This window comes from Mytilus trossulus, unplaced genomic scaffold, assembly GCF_036588685.1.
Source record: "Mytilus trossulus isolate FHL-02 unplaced genomic scaffold, PNRI_Mtr1.1.1.hap1 h1tg000460l__unscaffolded, whole genome shotgun sequence".
Taxonomy (NCBI): Eukaryota; Metazoa; Mollusca; class Bivalvia; order Mytilida; family Mytilidae; genus Mytilus; species Mytilus trossulus.
In genome coordinates, this window is record NW_026963371.1 from 1 (window position 1) to 27863 (window position 27863).

Genomic DNA, 27863 nt, shown 5'->3' on the forward strand with positions numbered 1-27863 from the left:
GAAAGTATTACAACTAAAATAAGAATATTCTTATATAATATGAATTTGGTATAAAACTAGAGATCTATTCTTGTTTGCTAGATAACTTCTAAAAAGCAAGGATAAAACATTCATGTAGTCTGTTGTGAGTTAAGATCTTTCAGCAGTATTTTGGCTATAAAAATACACAATTTAAATTATTTTTTTCTACAATGTGTAGTCATCAGTTTGCAATTACCACATAATGCTCAACTTTTTAAGACCTAGCCCTCAACTTTTAATGACCTGGCCCTCAACTATTGGCCACCTAGCCCTCAACTTGTAATGACCTGGTCCTCAACTGTTGGCCAGGTAGCCCTCAACTCTAATTGCTCAACTGTTGGACACCTAGCCCTCAACTATGATATTTTCTCAACGTTGCTCAACTAATTTGCATAAAGTTGAGCATTGATAGTTGAGGGCTACCTAATTTGCATAGCAAAAATCCAGCTAGCCCTGAACTGGCCCTCAACTATTTGCTCAACTAATTGCCAGCTTGCCCTCAACTGTCCCTCAATTGTTAGCTCAACTGGCGGCCAGTTGAGCAATGCAGTTGGCCTAGTGATAATTTTTTCTGTATGGGATGTCAGACACTATAGGTTGCACGGATGTTCCAAGCATTTTTCTATAAAAATATAACATCTGATTATTTTTCAAAGATTACGCCCACTGCTTTCCACAAAAAATCGGGTGGGCAGAAGTAGTTCAATTAACGTTATATATAACAGTGAATTAGCTGCTATCTCATTTTTTTAAATGTGGCCCTACAACAAGAATTGATAGACCCAGAAAGAAGTCTGTTAAATATTTTGTAATGAACAATAACTATTAAGAGATCATAATTTTTATTGATATAATAAAAACAACCAATCCAACATGCATGCTTTAGTTTAATTCGTCATATTTTATTGTGTTAACACACAAAAAATTACATGCATCCTGGACTCATCAAAATCTATAGGGACTCACCATTTCTAAAAGTGATCACCATGAAAAATTCATAGTAAGAACCCTGCTATATGTTTATTGAATTGTAAACGAAATGATATCAACTTGTATCAGTTTTTACACTTCATGTACCCATCTGTGAATAAAGAATTGTTGAATTGTTTGCATTGTTTTGTTAATAAATTAGTGTGCCTTTGCTTAATTGTGTATCTTAAGTTCAATTTGTATTGATTTCACGATGAATGGGTTTTTTTTCTCTGTTTTCTCGGAAACTTGTGACATATATTTAACTTGTCTTATTCATATTCTATCAATCAAGTAATTCTTTCCATCAGTATTTTTTTTTTCTATTCATTTAATTGTTAATATTGCTAAAATCTAATGTTGCACATTAATTTGGAAAAAAAAGGTATATTCTATTCTATATATTAGATTTACAACGGACAGACTAGTAAAGAAATCAAGCTTGTTTTGAATATAATTGAAACTACAATAGTCAATAGTAAACGCAAAAGGGTCTATAGACATTAGAAATTATTTTATTTACCAATCATGGGCCTTGTCAGGCAAGATAAAAATAAAGCCTATATATAAGGGTGTGAGTGGAGTATACAGAATAGAGAATAATGGCCAAAAAAATAATGAATAGAGAAAAATAGCCAATAAAATGATCCGCAGGGCGCAGCTTGATACTACCGCAGAGGTCGAACCCAGAACAGTTGGGGCAAGTATGGACACAACATTCAAGCTTGATACAGCTCTGAATTTGGATTGTGATCAAATATTTGACACAGCATAGGTTTCTGACACAGAATGAATGTATTCTAAGATCTTAAAAATTATAAATTGGACATTTACCTATTATGGTCCAATATCCAAAATATAAATACATGGTTATATAGTTTCACCATATCAAAGAACCCCAAGAATTCAAATTTTTTATGAAATCAGAGAAAGTTTCATTTTGGACCCTTTTGACCTCAATGTTGACCAATTTGATAACAGGGCCCAAAAATCAAAAATCTAAATACATGGTTAGTTTCGGCATATCAAAACCCCAATAATTCAATTTTTGATGAAATCAAACAAAGTTTAATTTTGGACCCTTTAGACCTCAATGTGGACCAATTTAAAAACATAACCCAAAAATCCAAAAAATGTAATACACGGTTAGATTCAGCATATGAATCCCATATTCATTTTTTGTTGAAATCAAACAAAGTTTAATTTTTGACCCCAATTTGGACCAACTTGAAAACTGGGTCCATAATTAAAAATCTAAATACATGTTTAGATTCAGCATTATATCAAAGAACCCCAAGAATTCAAGTTTTGTTAAAATCAAACTAAGTTTAATTTTGGACGCTTTGGACCTTAATGTAGACCCATTTGAAAACGGGACCAAAAATTAAGAATCTAAATACATGGTGAGATTCGGCATATCAAAGAACCCCAATAATTCAATTTTTGATGAAATCAAACAAAGATTAATTTTGGGCACTTTGGACCTCAATGTGGACCAATTTAAAAACGGGGCCCAAAATTCAAATCTTAATACGCAGTTAGATTTAGCATTTTAAAAAAACCCAAGAATTCAAGAATAAAACCCTATTGAAATTGGTCAAGAAATAAGCAATTTATGCAAAGTATAAGAAAAGTATTGTTTTCTGCCCCTAATTCCTAAACAGTTAATTGGGGCCAAAAACCCCAAAATCAATCCCAACCTTCCATTTTTGGTAGGGAACCTTTATGGTACAATTTCAGAAAGATCCATACACTTACACACAAGTTATTGTCTGGAAACTAGAAAAATGCTTATATTGACCCCTTTATAGGCCCTAAATTCCTAAACTGTTGGGACCAAAACCCCCAAAATCAATCCATCCGAACCTTCCTTTTGTAGTTTCAATTAAACCTTGTGTTTGAATTTCATAGAGGTCCATTCACTTAAACTAAAATTATTGTCCAGAAACTAATTGTCTTTGGACGACACGGACGACAACGACGTGATACCAATATATGACTGCAATTTTTTGCCGTCGTATAAGACATGAGAACACAAGTTTTTAATCCTATATGAATGTGATAAGTAAAAAAGCATATATTATATTTGCGAAAAGAAGACTGTTACTTTCCCCTACAGAAAACTAGAGGCTCTAAAGAGCCTGTGTCGCTCACCTTGGTCTATGTGAATATTAAACAAAGGAAGCAGATGGATTCATAACAAAATTGTGTTTTGGTGATGTGATGTGTTTGTACATCTTACTTTACTGAATATTCTTGCTGCTAACAATTATCTCTTATCTATAATGAACTTGGCCCAGTAGTTTCAGTGGACAATATTAGTAAAAATTTACAAATTTTATGAAGATTGTTAAAAATTGACTCTAAAGGACTCCTTAGAGGGTCAATTGACCATTTTGGTCATGTTGACTTATTTTTAGGTCTTACTTTGCTGTACATTATTGCTGTTTACAGTTTATCTCTATCTAAAATAACATTAAGATAATAACCAAAAACAGCAAAATTTCCTTAAAATTACCAATTCAGGGGCAGCAACCCAACAACGGGTTGTCTGATCCATCTGAAAATTTCAGGGCAGATAGATCATGACCTGATTAACAATTTAACCCCATCAATTTGCTCTAAATGCTTTGGTTTTTGAGTTAGTATAAAGCCACAGACTGCATTTTACCCCTATGTTCTATTTTTAGCTGTGGCGGCCATCTTGGTTGGTTGGCCGGGTCAATGGAAACATTTTTTAAACTACATACCCTAATGATGATACTGGACAAGTTTGGTTAAATTTGCCCTCGTAGTTTCAGAGGAGAAGATTTTTGTAAAAGATTACCAAAATTTACGAAAAATTGTTAAAAATTTATTATAAAGGGCAATATCTCCTTAAGGAGTCAATTGACCATTTTGATCATGTTGACTTATTTGTAGATCTTACTTTCCTGAACATCATTGCCGTTCACAGTTTACCTCATAATCTATAATAATATTCAAGATAACAACCAAAAACGGCAAAATTTCCTTAAAATTACCAATTTAGAGGCAGCAACCGAACAACGGGTTCTCCGATTCAGTTGTGTTATATGTTATTCAGACTCTCTCTAGACTTTACGTATGATATGAAATAAGATCAGATAACACCGAGAAACATTTAGACCTGATAGAATTTGACCAATCACAAACCGAGATATATAAAGAGAGTGTGAAGATACCTTTTACTGGGAGACGTGTGTTTCCAATTTGGTGTCGGTAGACAAAATATCTACCATTGACATTCTTGGGTGTGATTGTTACGGATAATTCCGACAACAAAAGTAGACTTGTTATACACCATTGTGTATAAAAATCAATTTAGATATACGACATAACAAGTTTTAGCGGTGTTGACAACTGAGAAATCGGCATATAAAGGAATTTCGCGACCGGCTGTCATTTTTCAAAATTGCGAGTTAAGAACCTTGTGTTATATATATTAAGGTATATAGGGAAAAAATTCTGAGGAAAGTGCCTTGTGAATACAATGTCTTTTATAAATCTTTGAAAAAAAATGAATTATTTCCCTTTGAAAAGAAATCTAGTAATTAATAAGTATTTCAACAAAAATTTAATTCTAGGGAAAGGGCTTTAACTGAACAAGGGGAAAAGCTAAAATCGTGAAAATCGAACTTGACCTGTAACTTGTCATGATAAAACAATACACTAAATATCAAATCAATATCTTCAAGCATGAAAAAAAAAGTCTGGAAAACTGATTTGCTGGACTGACGGATGGACAGACAGACGAACAGAGTGCAAACTTAATGTCCCCTTTGACTTCGTCGGTAGGGGACTAAAAATCTGAAGGGTTATTTCCCTTTGAACATAACTATGGTTTACCATAGCATTCTAACATTACATATATAATTATTAATAATGAAATTAACTTCAAACTGTCTAATAATATTAATTATAATCATCACCACTTAAGAAATAGATTTTTTTTCAATAGATCTGTCACTTCAATTTTTGTTGTAAGATAAGATATTTACCTTTAGCTTAGTCATAATATGATAACAATAAAACACGAGTGCACACACTGCAATGTCTTGCCTTTTTTACTAATCATTGATATTATGTTGATAGTCCTAAGTATAAAGCTTTATTACAAATGTCACATGAACTTAACATTAACCAAGATAGCTAAACAAAGACCAATGAACCATGAAAATGAGGTCAAGGTCAGATGAACCATGCCAGGCAGACATGTACAGCTAACAAAGCTTCCATACAACAAATATAGTTGACCTATTACTTATAGTTCCAAAAAAATAGACCAAAACACAAAAACATAACACTGTGCAATGAACCGTGCAATTGAGGTCATGGTCAAATAAACCTGTTGGACTGACAAATAGATCATAATATATTTCCATACACCAAATATAGTTGACCTTTGGCATATAATACAAGATAAAAAGACCAAAACTTAAAAACTTAACTTTGACCACTGAACCATGAAAATGAGGTCAAGGTCAGATGCCCGCTAGACATGTACACCTTACAATCATTCCATACAACAAATATAGTAGACCTATTGCATATAGTATGAGAAAAACAGATCAAAACACAACCAGATGCTCCGCAGGGTGCAGCTTTATACGACCTATTGCATAAAGTATGAGAAAAACAGATCAAAACACAACCAGATGCTCCGCAGGGCGCAGCTTTATACGACCGCAGAGGTTGAACCCTGAACGGTTGGGGCAAGTATGGACGCAACATCCAAGCTGGATTCAGCTCTAAATTTGGATTGTGATTAAATAGTTGACACAGCATAGGTTTCTGACACAGAATGAATGTGGTCTAATGAACTTTAAAAAAAAATTGCCTTTGAGCAATTCACTATGCTGTTGAATATTAATCCTCTCAAAAAAATGTTTGAAGAAATTTTCTTTTTATTTATGAAATCTGAAATGAAAAAAATTGACCCCCCAATTTTTTTTTCACATCCCCCTTTCCCTTATTTCAAAACTGATCTCAATTCAAATTTCTAATGAAGTTTGCAACAATAACTACTCATTTAAATACATCATAAAATATCAAAATGTAAAAAAAGTGCTTGTTATTACTGAATGGTAAAGATTGTTTTAATCTATCAGTTGGTAGTAAAAGTGAATATACATTGTATATTGTATAAAACAATGATTTAAGTTGATTCAACTACTATTCTGGACTAGGAAAGATAACTCCAATTGAAATCCAATTGGAATTTCTTGCTATTGCACAATATTGTGCAATTAGATATTTCTTGCTATTGTGCAATACTGTGCAATTGAAAATATTTGCAATTGCACAATACTGTGCAATTGAAGATTTCTTGCTATTGCACAATACTGTGCAATTGAAGATTTCTTGCTATTGCTGAATACTGTGCAATTGAAAATTTCTTGCTATTGCACAATACTTAACATAACAATTTTGGATCTTGATTTGGACCAACTTGAAAACTGGGCCCATAATCAAAAATCTAAGTACATGTTTAGATTCAGCATATAAAAGAGGCCTAAGAATTCAATTTTTGTTAAAATCAAACTTAGTTTAATTTTGGACCCTTTGGACTTTAATGTAGACCAATTTTAAAACGGGACCAAAATTAAGAATCTACATACACAGTTAGATTTGGCATATCAAAGAACCCCAATTATTCAATTTTTGATGAAATCAAACAAAGTTTAATTTTGGACCCCGATTTGGACCAAATTGAAAACTGGGCCAATAATAAAAAATCTAAGTACATTTTTAGATTCAGCATATCAAAGAACCTCAAGGATTCAATTTTTGTTAAAATCAAACTAAGTTTAATTTTAGACCCTTTGGACCTTAATGTAGACCAATTTGAAAACAGGACCAAAAATTAAGAATCTACATACACAGTTAGATTCGGCATATCAAAGAACCCCAATTATTCAATTTTTGATGAAATCAAACAAAGTTTAATTTTGGACCCTTTGGGCCCTTTATTCCTAAACTGTTGAGACCAAAACTCCCAAAATCAATATCAACCTTCCTTTTATGGTCATAAACCTTGTGTTTAAATTTCATAGATTTTATATTTACTTATACTAAAGTTATGGTGCAAATACCAAGAAAAATGCTTATTTGGGTCCCTTTTTGGCCCCTAATTCCTAAACTGTTGGGTCTAAACTCCCAAAATCAATACCAACCTTCCTTTTGTGGTCATAAACATTGTGTTAAATTTTCATAGATTTCTATTCACTTTTACTAAAGTAAGAGTGCGAAAACTAAAAGTATTCGGACGACGATGACAATGACGACGACGACGCCAACGTGATAGCAATATACGACGAAAATTTGTTCAAATTTTGCGGTCGTATAAAAACTTAACTATAACCACTGAACCATGAAAATGAGGTCAAAGTCATATGACACCTACCAGTTGGACATGTACGCCTTCCAGTCCTTCCATACACCAAATATACTAGCCCTATTGCTTATAGTATCTGAGATATGGACTTCACCACCAAAACTTAACCTTGTTCACTGATCCATGAAATGAGGTCGAGGTCAAGTGAAAACTGTCTAACAGGCATGAGGACCTTGCAAGGTACGCACATACCAAATATAGTTATCCTATTACTTATAATAAGAGAGAATTCAACATTACAAAAATTCTGAACTTTTTTTTCAAGTGGTCACTGAACCATGAAAATGAGGTCAAGGACATTGGACCTGTGACTGACGGAAACTTCGTAACATGAGGCATCTATATACAAAGTCTGAAGCATCCAGGTCTTTCACATTCTAAAATATAAACCTTTTAAGAAGTTAGCTAACGCCGTTGCCGCCGGATCACTATCCCTATGTCGAGCTTTCTGCAACAAAAGTTGCAGGCTCGACAAAAATATTTAAAATACCCCTTTTGGATATTAAAAATGGCAATAACTCAAAAAGGAGAAATGCTAAAATCGTGAAAATTGAACTTGACCTTCATTTTGACACAAAAAACAACATATCTAAAGGAGTAGATTCAGTAAGACCTCTTTTTGCCCCAAAATATAGCAGTTTCACAAAATTGTTAAAATGTGAACTTTTAGCCATTAATTGGAAAGAAGAATACTTCTGTAAACATAAATATGGGCTGTATCCGGCACTAGCATCATACAGTCATGCAAAAATACTGAAATCTTTACAATTTTGGAATTTGAGTTAATTTTTAGACAGTTTCCGTCTTAAAAGGAAGTGGCCGCATTTGTGTTCATTCTTAATATTTAAATATAAGTTGTATTTGATGATAATACATAACTTATATAAAGTTGAGGATGAACACGGATGCAGCCAATTTCATTTTTGACAAAAGCCATCTGAAAAATTACATTTTACGGCATATTTGATAGATTTTTAGTATTTAAGCTTGAATTGAGCATCTTTCATGTCTTTGATGACTTAATCAATTAAAATATTTCATATTAACTAAATGAATATATTAAAGTAGACACAAGAGTGTTAAACTAGAGGCTCTTAAGAGCCTGTGTTGCTCACCTCTGTCTATGTGCATATTAAACAAAGGACACAGATGGATTCATGACAACATTGTTTTTTGGTGATGGTGATGTGTTTGTAGATCATACTTTACTGAACATTCTTGCTTCTTACAATTATCTCAATTTATAATGAACTTGGCCCATTAGTTACAGAGGAAAATATTTTGTTAAAATTTAAAAAATTTAAAAAATTATTAAAAATTTACTATAAAGTTGTTCAATATTGACTATAAAGGGCAATAACTCCTTAAGGGGTCCTCTAACAATTTTGATCATGTTGACTTATTTGTGGATTTTACTTTGCTGAACATTATTGCTGTTTACAGTTTATCTCTATCTATAATAATATTCAAGATATTAAACAAAAACAGCAAAATTTCCTTAAGAATTTTCAATTCAGGGGCAGCAACCAAACAACCAGTTGTCGGATTCATCTGAAAATTTTAGGGCAGATAGATCTTGACTTGCAAAACAATTTAAACCCCATGTCTGAATTACTTTTAATGATTTGGTTTCAGAGTTATAAGCCAAAATCTATATTTTACCCGTATGTTCTATTTTTAGCAAAGGTGGCCATCTTGGTTGGTTGGCAGGGTCATCGCACACATTTTTTAAACTAAATACCTCAATGATGATTCTGGTCAAGTATGGTTTAATTTGGACCACTAGTTTTAGAGAAGATTTTTGTAAAAGATAAGAAAAAATTACGAAAAATTGGTAAAAAATGACTATAAGGCGTAAATTAAAATATTGTTTGCTTGACCGACCGACCCTATAAATTCCTTCCGCTTGAAAATCTTTTATTTGTATTTATCAGCAAGATTTAATTTTATTTTATTTTTCCGTTCCTACAATAAATCTTATATTTGTATTATCCGCTCTAAACTTTTTTACCGGAATCCTCTGGTTTTATCTTTCCCGTATAAGGTCTAGTCCGTTTGGTATCACGTGAGCGTTTGACATGAACACTTGAATTTAGAGTTTCAAAGCATTCGTTTTAAATCGATGTTAAAAGCTTTGAAATCATGATATGACGAACGTTACTCTGTGTCTTTATACTTGAAGAGTAGAATTCATTCAAAAAAAGTTTGTCCAATACAAAATTATCAACGTGTGTACAAAATATTTTGTAAACATACGTTGTATCCTATGTAGGAATGGCCTTTGGTGATCTGTAGATCAGGATGATTATGTTAACGATGCCTTCGACCAGCATTGAAATATTATTTATATCTGACATGAACAAAAGGTCTGTAAAGTGGAGAATATTTGGCAGTAAAATCGCCAAGTTTTTCCATACAGATCATTTATAAATGCGATGTTAAATACGTGACAATTGAGTTTCGAGTCTTGTATCATTTTTATTGGAAACTCAGGCACACACGAAAATTTAAACACTCTAGGGACTTTTTCTAGTAATGTATGTCTCCCCGGACATATTTTATTTTACCAGGACAAAGTTATCTCTTACAGAAAACCTTTAGGTCGAGGTAAGCGTACAACAGGTACGTACGTAGTACAGAATATTAGTGTAAGTTAAAACTCTTAAAAGTTCCAGGCATATAAATGTTGAAAATATGCCGCACAGCCCTATAATTTTATATTTGAAATAAAATTAGTAGTGCATATGAATTAATTTCATATTCTACATGTTCCGAGACCACAATTATTTCGTAGTGCATTTCTTTTAGAACATAAATGAAAGTAAAAAAATTCCCACCTGCACTTTCTCAAAGAAACTTTTACAGTGTGTTGTACTACTTTTGGGACAAATTATAGAAAAATTATAGTAAAATTCATCGGCTCTAACTCAAAATATGATCAAATTTATGTTTAGGGCGTCTTGAAATCTTTTGACAGCTTCCGAAGTGCTTATTTTAAACCTTTTTCAGCTGGACCAAATCACTACTTTCTTTAAAATTCTGGACCCAAATTTCTTTACAGTGTAATTTTACCCCTCTACTTGCAGTTTGAGGCATTAAACATGGAGAAATAAATTTGGCAGGGGTGTGCTTATTTTAAACCTTTTTCAGCTGGACCAAATCACTACTTTCTTTAAAATTCTGGACCCAAATTTCTTTACAGTGTAATTTTACCCCTCTACTTGCAGTTTGAGGCATTAAACATGGAGAAATAAATTTGGCAGGGGTATAAAAATTAATGGCAAGTAACCCACTGTCAACACTAGGGACTATATTTGTGAACAACGAAAATCAAGGGACGACAATTGTGGTCTCGGACCTAATAGGATAGAAAGAGTTGACAAATCTTAAAAAAACTTGGTATGACCAAAACTTAATGAATTATAACACTGCTTACAAAGTTTCATGACAATAGGATGTATATTATAGACAATAAGTTAAGTTCTATACTCATCTTTGCGTGTAAAATTTTGACGTTAAAATTGAAAATATCAACTATCAACATTTGGGGCTTTTTAAAATTAAAATATTGCAAAAAAATACTTTTTAAATGCCTAAATATATAACTATCATGCACTAAAAGCAATAGAGTACTCATTTGATTGGTCAGATTTGGCATAATTATTCAAAAGTCAAATTTATATGAGCCTGTGCCCTAAAAATTGAGGTTTTTCAATGAAGGGGGGCCGGCTTACATGAAGATGTAATATTTTCCAGCAATTTTAAATTTGTGAAGCTTTTTGGTTATAAATAATCCTTACATATGTATTGAAAGTACTTTAAATGGAAAGAAAAGTTACAAATAATATATCATATTAGTTTAAAAGGGTCTTAGGCCAATTTGCAAGTAAGACTGGAAAAAATGTAGGGTCAGTTTAGGCCATGCCACATATTTACATTAAAAAAGGCATATTGAGGCTATAAGAAATAAAAACTTGTGTCTTTTTTATCATTTCTAAACTCATGTGACATGATACAACAAATCTGAGCACAAACAGACTCTTGCAATTAACTTTTCTTACAACCAGTATGGTCTGATACAAAGATTTTTGCCTTTTTAGGGAAAAACTTGCATGCAATTTATTCTCAACAGGCTTATATTTAAACCACTTGCTATCCTATAGAAGAAAAGAAAGATATTATGTGAAATGGATCAGGTACAATAGACATTGTAAAGAGCTTTTGATACAAATTTAGGGAGGTCTTTATTATGGACTTCAAATTTTATGTACCAAGCTCCCCACTTTTGACTTCATCCAAACATGGCGTTAGACAAGGGTCATTTATACAACACATTTTGCACATTTTGTCTGAGATAATCTTCTTTTCTGTAGATTCAGAGTTCATAAATAAGTGAAAGTACTAGATAAAGGCATAGAAACACAAATATTGACACATGGAAATCTGTCAGATAGAAAGTTAGGATGCCATTTATGCACCAATATTGAATATCTATAAAATGCCTATTTTGACAATAAAATGCCAAAATTGGTCATTTTTGCAGAAATTCTATAAAATAAAAATTTAAATCCTTTAGTTTCATGCTATTCGACAAATTGAAACCATCAAATCATTTAGGGAAGTTGCCAAAGTACAGATTCTATATTTACAGTTTTCACCTTTTAGGTCAGAGACCACAATTATTTTGTAGTGCATTTCTTTTAGAACATAAATGAAAATAAAAAAAAATCCCACCTGCGCTTTCTCAAAGAAACTTTTACAGTGTGTTGTACTACTTCTGGGACAAATTTATTAAAATTATAGAAAACTTCATCGGCTCTAACTCAAAATATGGACAATTTTATGCTAAGGGCGTCTTGAAATCTTATGACAGCTTCCGAAGTGCTAATTTTAAATCTTTTTCAGCTGGACTAAATCACTACTTTCCTTTAAAATTCTGGACCCAAATTTCTTTACAGTGTAATTTTACCCCTCTACTTGCAATTTGAGGCATTAAACATGGAGAAATAAATTTGGAAGGGGTATAAAAATTAATGGCAAGTAACCCACTGTCAACAATAGTTACTATATTTGTGAACAACGAAAATCAAGGGAGGACAATTGTGGTCTCGGACCACATGATAATTTTTTTTCAAAACTTCCTGGGACTTTATACTAATAGTCCAAAAAAACTTATTAGCAAAAGCATACTTAAACAAAAGCAATACAGACAAAAATGACCTCATGCAGATTTTGTATCTATAAAATAAAATATTATACCTACCTGCCTACCCATGACAAAAAATGTACCTAGCTTAGTTATTTTTTGGGAAAGAAAAAGAAAATATTTTACCTACTTACCTACCCTGTTTCAAAACATAGGGTCCGAAAAGGGCAAACAAACAATATTTTAATTTAGGCCTAAAGGGCAATAACTCCTTAAGGGGGTCAACTGACCATTTTAGTCACATTAACTTATTTGTAGATCTTAATAATTACTTTGCTGATTATTATTGCTGTTTCCAGTTTATCTCTATCTATAATAATATTCAAGATAATAGCCAAAAAAACGGTATAATTTCCTCAATTCAGGGGCAGCAACCAAACAACCGGTTGTCCGATTCGTCTTAAAATTTCAGGGCTGATAGATCTTTACCTGATAAACAATTTTACCCCGTGTCAGATTTGCTCTAAATGCTTTGGTTTTTGAGTTATAAGCCAAAATCTACATTTTACCCCTATGTTCTTTTTTTAGCCATGGCGGCCATCTTGGTTGGTTGGCAGGGTCACGCCACACATTTTTAAACTAAATACCCCAATGATGGTTGTGGCCAAGCTTGATTTAATTTGGCCCAGTAGTTTCCGAGGAGAAGATTTTTATAAAAGCTAACGACGGACGACAGACCCCAAGTGATGAGAAAAGCTCACTTGGCCCTTCGGGCCAGGTGAGCTAAAAAGTGTCCAAAATCTTTCATCAGCTCAACCTGAAGATTTGGCCACTATAAACCTCTCATTTCAAAAATTCTAGCTATTCTAACTCTTTAACATAGTAACAATACTCCAATAAGTAGTTTGTATGTATTTATCATTTTTACTTTGCCATGGTATTTTGACACCCCCCCCCCCCTGTAACTCCTTACGGATGAATCTTCTGTAGATGAAACACGCGTCTGGCGTATATACAAAATTTAGTCCTGGTATCTATGATGAGTTTATTTACAACCACTGGGTCGATGCCACTGCTGGTGGAGATTTATTTCCCTGAGGGTATCACCAGCCCAGTAGTCAGCACTTTTTGTGCAGACATGAATTACCTTTGATATGGTTATATTTATAAATTAACTGTTTACAAAATTTCGAATTTTTGAAATACTAAGGCTTTTCTACCTCAGGCATAGATTACCTTAGCTGGATTTGGCAAAACTTTTAGGAATTTTGGTCCTCAATGCTCTTCAACTTCGTTCTTTAATTGGCTTTTTTAACTTTTTTGGATTCGAGCATCATGATGAGTCTTTTGTAGACGAAACGCGTGTCTGGCGTATATACAAAATTAAATTCTGGTATCTATGATGAGTTTATTTACATAGTAAATATACTCCAATTAGTGGTTAGTATGTATTTTACTAGCTTGAAAAGATGTTTCGAAAATTTTACTTTTTAGATTTTTAAAAATGAGCCATGGCAATTTGACCCCCTCCCCTTTGTTTACCATTAAAAAATTAAAACTTAAGTCTACCATTTTATTTAAATGTTTCCAATTTCAAATAATTGTTCAAGCTACTTGGTCTAGTTATAATGCTTTAAGAAGGTTTTTTGAATGAAATTTTGTTGGTTAAGACTTCAGAGCACTTAAAATACCAAGCAACTATTTCTCTTTAAACCAATTGTGGAAAATTGACCTCCCGTTTTTGTATGAATGATTTTTAATCTTTGATTAGCTTTTATATAATGTAAAATGTTTTATTTCTCATTTAGAATGAAAAAAAACCAGGGGGGTTCAATTTTCCATACAGGGGGTGGGGTTCAATTTACCATAGCGGTATTTTAACCCCGGGGTCAATTTACCATGGGATTCAAAACACCATATTACACCGGACCTACTCCTTAGGAAAAAAACCTCATCATAGCGTTTTCATATTATCGTGCAGAAACTGTTTCGCAGCCGCCTTCCCGCCGTATATCCCCAAATCAATAACCGATATTCACTTCGAAAATCTGGTTAATAAAAGTACTAAAATAGATAATTTAAAACCAGTGTAAGGGAGGTGATCCAACATTGTACAACATTGTACAATTTTGTTTTTGGATTACCTCCCTTACACTGCTTTTACATTGTCCATTGACAATGAAACCCTTATTTTTCCCCTTTGTTTGCCCCTAATTCCTAAATGGTTTGAGCCATAACCACCAAAGCCAATTCTAACCATCCCTTTGTGGTATGGAAACTTGTGGAATAATTTCAGAGAGATCCATACACCGTTCAACAAGTTATTAGATATAGGAAGATGTGGTGTGAGTGCCAATGAGCCAACTCTACATCCAAATAACAATTTATAAAAGTAAACAATTAAAGGTCAATGTACGGCCTTCAACAGGGAACCTTGGCTCACACCGAACAACAAGCTAGAAAAAATGCTTATTTGAGCCTTTTTTTTGCCCCTAATTCCTAAACTGTTAGGACCATAACCTAATAATTTACTTATACTAAAGTGTGAATACCAACTGTATTCGGACGACGACGACGACGACAACGTGATACCAATATACGACCGCAACATTTTTGCGGTCGTATAAAAAATGTATAACTAAGCACCACTTTTACAATTCTGCGTGTTAAATTAGCTCAGATTTGTGTAATGTTGGAATCGTTTTAATTGCCATGTAATAATTTGTAAATGATAACAAGAGAAAGGGTCATTACACTTACTGTTAAAAATATTTTAAAGATAAAAATAATGTTAAATTTGAAGGGCAACTGCATAACGTCTGAAAATGACAATTTTTGGAACCCCAATCTCACTGGTGTTCAAAAACTATTCAAGATAGAATCTTAAAATTTTGAAAGAGATTAAAACAATCAATGTCAAATATTGAAAACAGAAAACTGGCATTCAAATGTACTTAAGTTAGCTGTAGAGCTTACATAACAAAGAAAAATTGTAAAATATCCTGTGACTGGGGGGCAAGGCCAAATATTCTCCATGGAAATAAGATGTGCCAAAGCTTAAACAACTGAATACCAATTAACATTGGCCTACCACTAATGCTTCCCCTTGAACTGACCTAATCACAAACCAATACATGATTATGATAAATAAGAAAAAAATTCAAAGTCAATAGACCCCCGGGGCGGAGCCAAACTATCTCCATGGAAAGGAGTTTTGCCAATGCTTATACAACTGCATACCAAATATCATTGACCTACCACTTATGGTTCCCCATAAACTGACCTAATCTCAAACTAATACATTAAAAATAATCAAAAGTTTCGAAGTCAATACACCATAACTGAGGGGGCAGGGCCAAATAATCTCCATGGAAATGAGATGTGCCCAATGCCTATACAACTGCATACCAAATATGATTGACCTACCACTTGCCGTTCACCATATTAACTAGACCTAATCACAAACTAATAAATTGTTGACGCAGTCGCCGTCGCAGCCACCGCCACCGACGCAGGAAACAGCATACCTATGTCTCGCTTTTTGACTCCGTCAAGGCGAGACAAAAATAACAATGACCAATGAACCATGAAAATGAGGTCAAGGTCAAATGAAAACCTGCCAGTCTGACATATACCCCTTACAATCATTACATACACCACATATAGTTGACCTGCTGCTTGTAGTATCTAAGAAATGGACCTAATCACGCGCCTTTAACCTTGATCACTGATCCATGAATTGAGGTCGAGGTCAGGTTAATCCTGTGTGACGAACATGTAGACGTTAGAAGGAACCCATATACCAAATATAGTTATCCTATTACTAACAAGAGGCTCTCAAGAGCCTGAATCGCTCACCTTAATTTTTTTGGTTAAATCTCTCATCAATGATTATTTTGGCTTTTCAATTTATTTAAATGTTCTTTGAATCGTCCTATTTTCTTCAAAAGCAAAAAAAAAATCATTTTCTCCTATGTTCTATTTTAGCCATAGGAGCTATGTTACTGACATACAAGGAAATGAAATATGAAATTTATACTAGATACTCTGAAACTCATTTAGCCTAAGTTTGGCTGAAATTGATACAGCAGTTTCAAAGGAGAAGATTTTTTAAAGTAAGTCAACATGATGAACAAATTGTGAAAAAAGTCTTTAAAGGGCAATAACTCCTTAAGAGGTCAATGACAATTTTGGTCAAATTGACTTGTTTGTAGATCTTACTTTGCTTGACATTTTTGCTATTAACAGTTTATCTGTATCTATAATAATATTCAAGATAATAACCAAAAACTGCAAAATTTCTTTAAAATCATCAATTCAGGGGCATTATACCTCAAAACCAGTTACCCAATTCGGCTGAAAATTTCAGGACAGGTAGACCTTGACCTAATAAATACTTTAACTTCTTGTCTTATTTGCTCTAAATGCTGCAGTTTTTGAGATATAAGCCAAAAACTGCATTTTACCCTGTGTTCTCTTTTTAGCCATGACGGCCATGTTTTTGACACAAACTTTATTTTATACACCCTCAGTGATCTGGAAGGCTTTTTTCACTATGGGCACAGGGCCCCTCAAACATAAATTCAATGGGCCATTTAAAAAAATAATGGGCCATGTTGTCAAATGAGTGGGCAATTCAAATTGACTTCTGTAAAAAAATAAAAAGTATCATTATTTTCTCATGTTTTGGAAAAGAGGTGTTGGTACAAGTTTACCTTTATGATTTTAAATAATATTGTTCCTGTGATTCTGTAATTTCAATGAATATACAATAACTTCTTCCAAAACGGACAATATTAAAGATATTCCTTTATTTACAATGATTAAACTGTTACTGTTGACTTGGCTTGTTCATGTTCATGTTTTTTTAACATTAAATTTGGGTCTTCGTCTATACCATACTCGTTCCAGACGTTCCGTTTTAGAGGACATTTCAGGAACGTCCTCTGCACTTCTTGTATTATTATTATTACTTCATCAAGATGACAAGAATAACAGTAGAGAGTACCATTAATTGATAGAACAAAACAATAATTCGCTGAAGTCATGTTTACAAAATGTAAAAACGAGCCAAAGACCAAAAAATGACAAGGACAGTTAAGCGCCTTATATGGAGACAAAAGCTAAATTCATAAAAAGGCTTCAAGGGTTTTCAATCGAAATAATAGCAAGCTAAACTAAATTAAAATATTATCATTAGAGTAAAATCTCGTCTGTAATAGCAAATTTCACAAATGTAAAGTTGTTTATAAAAAATTATATCATGAATGATGGTTAATTGCGTTTTTTGGGTTATCAGTTAAACCACATGGTTCTATTATTATCATAGGAAAACACCAGAGACTTTAAACCGCATGGTTCTATTACCATAGGAAAACACCCGAGACGTCCTAAAAATTTATATAGGTGCTCCTATGATTGGAGGAACATTATACAGTTGCGTACACACACATGGTGGCACGGAACATGATCGGAAATCTATTTGACGATATCTAAACGATGTGAAAATATCGTGCGCCACGTGGGCGCTTACATTTGTCACTCTATGCGCAATTTCTGGTGAATATGCGCTATAGGCGCAGGGCGCACGTCCTTTCCGATCACTGCACCCTACTGATCATTCAGTTGAAGTTTGGTTGAATTTGGTTGAGTAGTTTTAGAGGAGAAGATTTTTTAAAGTTAGCAAATATGATGACAAATTGTGAAAAATTGTCATTAAAGGACAATAACCCCTTAAGGGGTCAATTGACAGTTTTGGTCATATTAACTTATTTGTAGATCTTACTTTGCTGATAATTTTTGCTGTTTACAGTTTATCTTTATCTATAATAATATTCAAGATAATGACCAAAAACTGCAAAATTTCCTTAAAATTACCAATTAAGTGGCAGCAACCCAACAATGGGTTGTTTGATTCATCTGAAAATTTCAGGGCTGATAGATATTGACCTAATGAACATATTTACCCCATCTCAGATTTGCTCTAAATGCTTTCGTTTTTAAGATATAAGCCAAAAACTGCATTTGACCCCTTTGTTCTATTTTAAGTAGCGGCGGCCATGTTATTTGACGGATCAAAAATCGAAGAACACACTTTGTGCAGGATAATCTAAGAAACAATCATGCTAAGTTTCATTAAAATCCATTCAGTAGTTTCAGGAGAAGATTTTTTAAAGTTCGCAAATATGATGAACAAATTGTGAAAAATTGTCATGAAAGGACAATAACCCCTTAAGGGGTCAATTGACAATTTTGGTCATATTAACTTATTTGTAGATCTTACTTTGCTGATCATTTTTGCTGTTTACAGTTTATCTTTATCTATAATAATATTCAAGATAATGACCAAAAACTGCAAAATTTCCTTAAAATTACCAATTAAGTGGCAGCAACCCAACAATGGTTTGTTTGATTCATCTCAAAATTTCAGGGCTGATAGATCTTGACCTAATAAACATTTTTACCACATCTCAGATTTGCTCTAAATGCTTTCGTTTTTGAGATATAAGCCAAAAACTGCATTTGACCCCTATGTTCTATTTTAAGTAACGGCGGCCATGTTTTTTGACGGATCAAAAATCGAAGCACTCTTTTTATAACCATAATGTTAAACTCACACTGGAACAAAGTGATCTGTTTGAGGGTAACTTGACATTTGATGAATGTGCTTTGGCACTGAAACATATGACAAATGGTAAGAGTACAGGTTCTGATGGATTTAGTTGATTTTTATAAAAAAAATTGGAGAGATCTCGGTCCATTTGTATATCGATCTTTATATTTTGGGTATGAGCATAGAAATTTTTCTAGTTTTCAATATCAGAGTGTCATTACTTGCCTTCCAAAAGATGGAAAAGATAGGAGATATATGAGTAATTGGCGACCCATCAGTTTACTGAATACTGACATTAAAATAGCTTCAGCAGCTATAGCTAACAGACTCAAACCAGTATTGCCATTTATTATAAGTGACACTCAGAATGGGTTTATTAAAGATACAAATGTAGGTTCATTGGGGAAAACATTCGCTTATTATATGATCTTATGCACTATCTTGAAGAGCATAATATGACTGGTTTACTGTTACTTGTTGATTTTGAGAAAGCATTTGATTCTGTTGAGTGGGATTTTATAGTTAAAGCTCTAAAAAGCTTTAATTTCGGACCATCTATATGCAAATGGTTTGAGACTCTCTATTCAGAAGCTAAAAGCTGTGTAATAAATAATGGTAGTTTGTCAAGTTTCTTTAATCTTGAGCGAGGCTGTAGACAAGGTGACCCCCTATCCCCATATTTATTTATTATAGGTGTTGAATTATTAGCGCTAAAACTAAAATCTACATCTGACATCCACGGTATTCCTATTCACAACAAAGAATTATTGTTGAGCCAGTATGCTGATGACACTTTTCTTGTTTTAGATGGAAAGGAAAAATCTTTAGAGGAGACTTTAAAATGTTTTGATTCTTTTCACAGGGTTTCTGGGCTAAAAATGAATGCATCCAAGACCAAAGCTGTTTGGATTGGAACCAAAAAATATTCAGACCATATACTTTGTCCTAATTATAATCTTCAATGTCAAATTTCAAACTTTTAGGAATAGATTTTTCATTAGATTTACAAGCTATGTTAGATATAAATTTCACAAAGAAAATCAAGGAAATGTCATCAATACTTAAGGCTTGGAAAAACTTACATTACTTGGTAAAATTACTGTTGTAAAGACTCTGGCATTACCAAAGATAGTTCATTTGCTAACAGCTTTACCAAATCTATCCCAGATTAAAATTAAAGAGTTAAATACTCTCTTTTATAACTTTATTTGGAATGGGAAATTAGAACGTATAACACGCAATACACTAATTGGGGATTTTATGCAGGGAGGTTTGAACATGGTGCATTTGTCATCTTTTAGTACATATCTAAAAATAAGCTGGGTTAGAAGACTTCTTTTGAATTTAGAGGGATCATGGCAGACTTTATTATTGTTTCAATTAACCAAATTTGGTGGTGACAGAGTCTTTTCTTTACAAAAAGAACCAGATGCTCCGCAGGGCGTAGCTTTATACGACCGCAGAGGTTGAACCCTGAACGGTTGGGGCAAGTATGGACACAACATTCAAGCTGGATTCCGCTCTAAATTTGGATTGTGATTAAATAGTTGACACAGCATAGGTTTCTGAAACAGAATGAATGTATTCAAATGAACTTAAAATTTTTGTTTTCTCTTAGAGCAATTCACTATGCTGTTGAATATTAATCCTCTCAAAAAAATGTTTGAAGAAATTTTCTTTTTATTTATGAAATTTCAAATGAGAAAAATTGAACCCAATTTTTTAATCACATCCCCCTTTCCCTTATTCCAAAACTAATTTCAATTAAAATATTCTAATGGAGTTTGCAACAATTACTACTCATTTAAATACATCATAAAATATTAAGATGTAAAAAAAACTGCTTGTTATCACTGAATGGTAAAGATTATTTAAATTTATCAGTTGGTAGTAAAAAGTGAATATACATTGTATATTGTATATAACAAAGATTTAAGTTAAGAAAGATAACTCCAATTAAAAAAAATTCTTGCAGATATTTCTTGCTTACTATACTGGACAAAGAAAGATAACTCTTAATTAAAAAAAAATTTGCTATTTCACAATATTGTAAAATTAGATATTTCTTGCCATTGCACAATACTGTGCAATTGAAAAGACTTGCTATTGCACAATACTTAATATAATAATTTTAGATCCTGATTTGGACCAACTTGAAAACTGGGCCCAAAATCAAAAATCTAAGTACATGTTTAGATTCAGCATATCAAAGAGGCCCAAGAATTTAATTTTTGTTAAAATCAAACTTAGTTTAATTTTGGACCCTTTGCACTTTAATTTAGACCAATTTTAAAACTGGACCAAAAATTAAGAATCTACATACACAGTTAAATTTGGCATATCAAAGAACCCCAATTATTCAATTTTTGATGAAATCAAACAATGTTTAATTTTGGACCTCGATTTGGGCCAACTTGAAAACTGGGCCAATAATCAAAAATCTAAGTACATTTTTAGATTCAGCATATCAAAGAACCCAAAGGTTTCAATTTTTGTTAAAATCAAACTAAGTTTAATTTTGTACCCTTTGGACCTTAATGTAGACCAATTTGAAAACGGGACCAAAAATTAAGAATCTACATACACAGTTAGATTCGGCATATTAAAGAACCCCAATTATTCAATTTTGATGAAAACAAACAAAATTTAATTTTGGACCCTTTGGGCCCCTTTTTCCTTAACTGTTGGGACCAAAACTCCCAAAATCAATACCAATCTTCCTTTAATAGTCATAAACCTTGTGTTTAAATTTCATAGATTTCTATTTACTTATACTAACGCTTTGGTGCGAAAACCAAGAAAAATGCTTATTTGGGTCCCTTTTTGGCCCCTAATTCCAAAACTGTTGGGACCGAAACTCCCAAAATCAATACCAACCTTCCTTGTGTGGTCATACACATTGTGTTTAAATTTCATTGATTTCTATTTACTTTAACTAAAGTTATTGTGCGAAAACCAAGAATAATGCTTATTTGGGCCCTTTTTTGGCCCCCAATTCCTAAACTGTTGAAACCAAAACTCCCAAAATCAATCCCAACCTTTCTTTTGTGGTCATAAACCTTGTGTCAAAATTTCATAGATTTCTATTATTTTAAACTAAAGTTATAGTGCGAAAACCAAGAAAATGCTTATTTGGGCCCTTTTTGGCCCCTAATTCCTAAAATGTTGGGACCAAAACTCCCAAAATCAATACCAGCCTTCCTTTTATGGTCATAAACCTTGTGTTAAAATTTCATAGATTTCTATTCACTTTTACTAAAGTTAGAGTGCGAAAACTAAAAGTATTCGGACGACGACGACGACGACGACGACGACGACGACGACGACAACGACGACAACGACGACGCAGACGACGACGCCAACGTGATAGCAATATACGACGAAAATTTTTTCAAAATTTGCGGTCGTATAAAAACTGCTAGAAATTCATGGCTATGTTAAGAATCCTTTTTGGAAAGATGTTTTATTTTGCTTACATACTGCAAAGCCTGATACTTAGGCTTGTACAAATGATATATTATTGCTAGATATTTTAAATTTTGTGCCACTTTCAGATTATACTATTTATATGCAATGGAAGGACTTTGGTGTACAGTATATAAAAGACCTTGTAAATGGTCAAAACAAAGAATTCTTTACATTTGAAAAGATTAGACATAAGATTCTTACAAATAATTTTCTGAAATATTACAGTCTAATCTCCAATATTCCAAAATTTATTAAAGATCACATAAAAGAATATTGTGATTCTCAACAGATTGAAAATGTCAACATCTCTGATGCTTTTTGTACTCAGATTATTAATAATAAGAAACCAAAATTTGTAAACTTGATGACGAAACTATTGTACATTTTTTCTATGAATGTCCAATAACATATCAATTTTGGTCATCATTATTACAGCAAATAAGATTGTATAGCAGGGATTTTGCCATCAGTAAAAAGCAGATATTCCTTGGTTTCTATTCAGAAAGCTTATTCATGAATCTTTTATTTATAGTAGCAAAAAATTATATTTATAAATGTAAGTTGAAGGAACTTACTCCTAATATTTTTGGTTTTAAAAATAGAATAAAACAATATCAGTCATATGAATATTATATTGCAAAGAAAAATAATAATGTTGATGTATATGAAAAATTCTGGACCCCATCACAATATATATTTCCACCATAGAGTATGATATTAATCTGTGAGTAAATTTTTTTTTTTTTATTTTTTTTTATTAGATTTTGGTTATTCTTTGATGCATGTAATTGTGAACAATAATTATGTATATAATTAAGTAATGTATGTGTGTATGTAAGTAAGAATTGTAAGTGTATATGAGAGACTGAGAGAAAGTGAATGCAAGTGGTTCTCATTTCTTTTTTCTATTTATACCTCTTAGCTTTACATTGTTATTTTCTGATATTTATTTATATATTCATAAATTTTCACCCTTTCCGTTTTTTTGTTGTTTTTTTTTGCTTTCTTATTTCTTAATTACTTTCAGTGTGTTTTAAAGCTTATCTTAGCTATTTATTTTTATTTTGTTTATTTATATTTTTTTCTTGTGAGGGAGGAGTTAAAATTTAATAAAATCATTTAAACATGTATTGCTTTAGAAAAGGGAGTGAAGAGAGGAGAAAGAGAAAAAAGAAATGAAAATACTCTTGATTTATAATCTTTGTTTGATTTTCCTTAAAATCCAAATCTAAATAATATGTCATTTATGAAGAACTGGGGTTTTTTGTTTGTTTGTTATATAAGACATTTATGTTGAACCACCTTTATATTTGTTAGCATCTAACTTACAGGTATTTATACAGGTATATTATATATATATATTTGGTGAATATTACTAACAACCACTAACTCCTTTATATATAAATATCATTACTAATGTTAACGAGTCCGGGATAAGGTACCGGTAATCGATGTTTTAAACTAACAAATGTAAAGATTTCAATAATATATATATACCTTCAAAAAAAAAAAAAAAAAAAAAAATCAAAGCACACACTTTGTGCAGGATAATCTAAGGAACAATCATGCTAAGTTTCATTCAAATCCATCCAGTAGTTTCAGAGGAGAAGATGTTTGAAAAATTGTTAACGACGACAGACGACGACGACGGACGCAAAGTTATGAGAAAAGCTCACATGGCCTTTTAGGCCAGGTGAGCTAAAAATAAGTGACAAATTCACACGACAAAAAAAACTTAATATTTTTTTTCAAGCAGTCGCTGAACCATGAAAATGAGGTCAAGGACAATGGGCATATAACAGACGGAAACTTTGCAACATAATGTATCTGCATACAAGGTATAAATAATCTAGGTCTTCTTCCTTCCGAAATATAAATCTTGATACAAATAGTTTATGCCACCGCCGCTAGATAGTACTACCTATGTCTGGCTTACTGCGATGAAATTAATGAACACCATACACTGTGACATTTCAAATACCAAATATAGATCACCTAATGCTAGTAGTTCCTGAGAAACAGGTCTTACTATGAAAAATTAACATTGACCAGTGAAACGTGAAAATGAAGTGAGAGTCAGATGAACAGATATATGATAAGTACAACTTGAAATCATTCCATACTCCAAATATATAGTTAATCTATTGCTTAAATTACAATGTATCTAAGAAAGGGACTTAACTTTGCAAACATTACATTGACCAATGACTTATGAAAATGAGGTCAAGGTCAGATGAGTTATGCCAGACAGACTTGTTCACCTAACCATCACGATCTCGAATACAAAATATAGTTGACCTATTGCTTACAGGATCCAAGAAACGGACTAAAAAAAAACTCAACATTGACCAATGAACCATGAAGATGAGATCATGGTCAGATGAAAGCTGCCAGACAGACAAGTTCATCTTACAATAATTCTATACATCAAATATAGTTTACATACTGTTTATAGTATCTGAGAAACGGACTTGACAACGGAAGCTTTGCCTTGATGACTGATGCATGACATGATTGGAGTGTTCGTTCCATGTTTCACTTTCTATGACTTAGGTCGCAGGTGAGCCAAAAATAAATGTTTTCTAACAGCTATTATGTCAGTGTGTCGTCTGTACAATGGCTACCTTTTTTCTTGGGGAAATAATTCAAGCAAAGTAGAATACTGCTTGCAATTGCAAAGTACGAATAAACTTGTATTATAGCATCGTATAGAAGACCATATATTTGATGGTACTTGCTATGTGGTGTATTTGACAGTATTTCATATATTGGAAAGCTGCTTACACTATATAGCTCCATAGTTTGTTATTATCTATTCTATAGTGATAAATCTCATCAATACATTGCATTTAATTGCATGACGTCCTACAAAAAAAAAAGTTCCTAGCTAGAATATTATTAATAATAAACTAATAAAAATACCTTCTATTCCTATTCCAGCATTCACGCCTGAAGATTTCTCTGACATGACAGTCTGAAAAAATAGGAATATGCACTGTGAATATATCTTCACTCATGTCACTAGTTGCACTATAAAAATTCTAAAATATCAACCCCCCAAAATATACTTTATAAAACAAATGTTTCACATTATATAATATTTATATCGAAAAATTTTCATATTTTTCAGGAAAAAGGGTAGCCCAGAGTAATAAGAGATATATAGTTTAAAGTGTAAAGGTGGTTTTTGAATTTGGAACATCCCCTTGTAGACATAATCTCGCTTCATGTTGATTTGCAAATGCATGTTGAATGCACCTTTAAATTGAAAATTGTTCCAACTGTAGAATATCCCAATATTCCGCAGTGATCTCATACTTGTTATCATTTGTCTTGATAAAATGTATCCGTTCACTTTTGGATAACCTCCATTTTAAGCATATGTAAAATCGAGTAAATCAAGTATCTAAAGTTGTTCCATCATAGTATTTAGGGTATAAACCAGCTAGAGGCTCAAAGGTGTCTGGATATCCCTCATCTGTCATGTTTGCCCCAAAAATGCAATGCAATTAGGCATTTTGCCAAAACAAAATTAGATTGATTGATTGTTGGTGTTTTAAAACATCTAAATTCCAGCCTGCTCTTTGATATATGGAAGCCTAGGGTACAATTTCAGAGAGATCCATACACTTACACACAAGATATTATCCAGAAACTACTTAAAAAGCTTGTTTTTGGCCCCTATTTGACCCCTTATTCCTAAACTGTTGGTACCATAACCCCAAAATCAATCCCAGCCTTCCTCTTGTGGTATTGAACCTTCTGGTAAAATTTCATAGAGAACCATTCACTTAAACTAAAGTTATTGTCCGGAAACCAAGTGTGTCTTTGGACGACAACCACGACATGATAGTATTATAAGAACGCATTTTTTGGCGGTCGTATAAAAACCTGTACCATAAAGTCAGCTATAAAAGGCCACGACATGAAAAATATGAAATATTCAATTGAGAAAACTAACAGCCTTACTTAAATAAATATGACAGACATTCGTTTCAGAGGAGATGATCTTTGAAAAATTATAAGATGGACAAAGAAAATTGGTCAAAAACCATTGTTTAAGGCTGTTACCATGATTACTGCTTTTTAAGGAGTTATCCAATTGTTTTGTTAGTATTGACATTTTTGTGGATCTTGCATGCCTGATTTTTTTTTTTCTTTCAAATAACATTTACTATCTTTCTAAAATAGTTTTCAAGATTATAGACAACAAGAATGTGTCCATAGTAAATGGATGCCACACTCGCACTATCATTTTCTATGTTTAATGGACCATGAAATTGGAGTCAAAACTCTTATTTGGCATTAGAATTAGAAAGATCATATCATAGGGAACATGTATTAAGTTGCAAGTTGATTGGACTCCAACTTCATCAAAAACTACCTTGACCAAAAAATTTAACCTGAGGCGGGAAATGTATATTTACATGTAGTGCTGTTATAAGTGGTTTCTAATTTATGAACATTTTTGTTTTGCAAAGTAATCAAATTGTTAAAATATTGTAGAAAAACGTGAATGTATATTCTATTCTTTTTAGTTTCAGCAAATTAAGTGCTATATTTATGATAAAATATATATACACTAGAACACACCCCCGAAATCGCAGGCATAAACAGCTTGTAAACTGTTGTAGGATGATTTTTTGGTAAAAGATATTATGTATGGAGAATTTCATCAAAGGTATCAAAAGCCCTCTCCCTTTTTCCAAAGTCCGATATTTGTTTCCTTTCTGTTAAATTAAATTATTTTCATGTTTCTGGCCTCAGACCACAATTATTCTTCTCCTTTGCTAAAATGCAACTTTTGGTAAAAGTCAAATTAAGTTAAAAATTTGCACCGCTTCAACTGAACATGAAATAAATGTAATTGCTTATATATAGACCATTATTAGTCTAATAAAATATGCTTCTAGGACAATCCATCAGTGGTTTTTCTTTTGAGAGCCTTATTAACATGCCAATGGTAGAATTTGAATCTTGTATAAATGACTAAGACCGACTGAGGCTTATTTGAGGGGTGGTCGGAGGGGTCCTGATCCCAAAATCCCACGCATAAAAAAATGAAATCCCGAGATGCAGAATTTAAAGAAATTCATATCCCGAAATCATAAAATATGTTCCCGGATCCCGTAAGGATCAATACCCAAATTCTGAGCTTAAAAACACCCTATCCCGACTTCCCGAAAAAGGTCCTGCCTCCCTCTAATCTCTACCCTACTTTCATTTTTGCC